Here is a 2,415-nt window from a genome sequence, read left to right as displayed (position 1 = left end):
AAACGCACCCCACACTGTGGCCCCGGCACGCCGCCCGCCGCTTTTTAACCCCGGCGCAGGAGCCGTAGCGCCGCTGCACCGCCGCTTGGGGCGCACTGCCACCGACACACATCCATCTGAGTCAGCGCCTCTCTCTCTCTGTGTGTGTGAGTGTGAGTGTGAGTGTGTGTGTGTGTGTGTGTGTGTGTGTGTGTGTGCGCGCGCTTTAAAGTTTGATGTGGTTGTGTGATAGGACTGGGCACTGCAGTGGACAGACTGATGTATATGTGTATGTGTATGTGTGTGTGTGTGTGTGTGTGTGTGTGTGTGTGAGAGAGAGAGAGAGAGAGAGAGAGAGAGTAAAGGAGAGAGAGATGCAGATAGTGAGCAGATTCTTTTGTTGTTGCATCGTCATGCTTTACAGTAGATCCCGTGTTTGTGTTCAATCCAGTGCACGTGCATGCATGCGAATTCCCATACTTCTCTATGCATGCGTGTGTTTGTGTGTGTGAGTGTGTTCCTGTGTACATCTGTGTGTGTATCTAAGCGTGCAGCTCCTCGAGCCTGTCTGCCAGTGTGTGTGTGTGTGTGAGAGGCTTCACAGTCTTAATTAGAACTCACACACTAATCACATTTCCCACACTGCCTCCAGCCAGCAGTGATTAGCCCACATAATAAATGTAAATTCTGGGGAAAAAAAGGCAAAAAGAACTTTTTTCATTAATGACCAGTCTGCTGTGCAGAGGGGCAGGCGAAGCCACAGATCCTATTAGGGGAATGAGGATGAAAAAAAATGTACTCATATATATTTCTTCAACTCATTTACTGCATGAGGTGATCATATCCAGGGCGAGGTAATAAGACTGTAATGAGCAGGAGGGCAAGTACCCCTAGAAGCCTTTTCCTGCTAAGAGACGTCTTTTCACACATGAAGAATATTAATATTTTTCAGTTGACTCCGAGGTGATAAGAGCTGTGGGTGCGTTTAATCATTAGACTATTGATTGATACGGGTGGGAATAACCAATATTATCACGATACTTGAGTCAGAATACAATATTAATGTGATTTTAAACATGTTGCATTATGTTGAGTATTGTGATACAGTATATAATGACTTATTACCTTTTTTTCAGCTGCAAACATAACGGATGAGGTCAGGCCATACAGGCCAACACAGGGACTGGTTTCCAGCATTTCATTCAGTCTGCAGAAGACAATAATGATATATAAATTGCTGCCTGGTCTCACTTTATGCACCTCAGCTCCCTCAGCAATACTGTGTGAGGTCACATTTACATTAACATAAAACATAACATACATTAGCATAAAAATGTAATAAAATTACATTTAAATATGTAACGTTACTAGATATACAAATTAAGTGCTACCGAAATGATCTAAAAAACCTTAAATTTACAATGAAATGCATTAACACTTCATCATAAAACCATGAAAACAGCATATTTAAAAAACAACTTTAATAAATAACATACCCGCAGAAGACAAATATGGCAGATCAGTTTCCTCCTGGTCTCACTTTCTGCACCTTAGCTCCTAAACAGCAGATTTTACATATGAATAAAGTGAAAAATCTCCTCAGCTGCAAACACAGACCTCCGTTAGTGTGTGCTCACAAGAGGTCTCAGCACTTAGCAGAAAATCACACTTGGTCTTTAAATGAAAGGAATTGGAAATCATAATTCTCTTGGTATCTTGATTTTTTATTCACAAATGTTGTTTTCTTAAGACCTCTCCCATATTTATTGTTTTCCTGCTTGAGATTAAACTATTTAAAAGATCATTGAAATATTGGGAAAAGGAAAAAAGCCCTGTATAATCTGTATAATCATCTATGTGCCCCAATTCCTGAATGACCACTTGTGTTTTACAATGGTTTTTTTTTTTCTATTGTTTGTATTGTGATTTACTATCTACTTATCAACTTGCTACATATCTTAATTTGTTTGATTGCTGCCTTGGCACAGGTCAGTGTATGTGAATGAAGTGAACAGAACCATGATGTGCATTTTTTTACAGTTTGATATTAACGGTCAATAAAGTTTATTTTTAAAAAAAATCCTGCCAACTGAGACTCTTGCGCATGCTCCTGCAGAGATGCCAATTGTGCATGCGCTTGCAGACCTGTGTCTGCAGCCAGGTGCCTCTCAGAAAGTTACACAAAAACTCATATTTTACTGTCCAAAACAAGAGCAAAAACTCCTGCAGACTGTCACACTTACTGCGGATATTTTAAGTGAATGAATAAAACAACGTTTTTGTCTTTGTTTGTTTCTTTGCACCCTACTCCGACAAACCTGTCACAAATTCAGATGTGCAGAGATTCTTTTAACAGTCCAGAACAGCACAAAACCGCAGGGTAACGTCATATTTACTACAGTTAACAACGTAGACCAATATTTTACAACTTAAATG

The 2,415-nt window shown here is 40.1% G+C and overlaps 1 long non-coding RNA gene across 1 annotated transcript; it reads right to left on the bottom strand.

Moving 5' to 3' along the window:
• Positions 1–105: 105 nt before the first annotated feature.
• LOC121950419 lies at positions 106–1,538 on the bottom strand. Its single transcript, XR_006106322.1, has 3 exons — positions 1,476–1,538; positions 1,105–1,186; positions 106–255 (listed from the first exon to the last, which is right to left on the bottom strand). It is a non-coding gene; the product is annotated as an uncharacterized LOC121950419 (long non-coding RNA).
• Positions 1,539–2,415: the final 877 nt, after the last annotated feature.

This window comes from Plectropomus leopardus, chromosome 11 (assembly GCF_008729295.1).
Source record: "Plectropomus leopardus isolate mb chromosome 11, YSFRI_Pleo_2.0, whole genome shotgun sequence".
NCBI classification, from domain to species: Eukaryota; Metazoa; Chordata; class Actinopteri; order Perciformes; family Serranidae; genus Plectropomus; species Plectropomus leopardus.
This window is presented reverse-complemented; position numbering and strand designations above follow the sequence as displayed.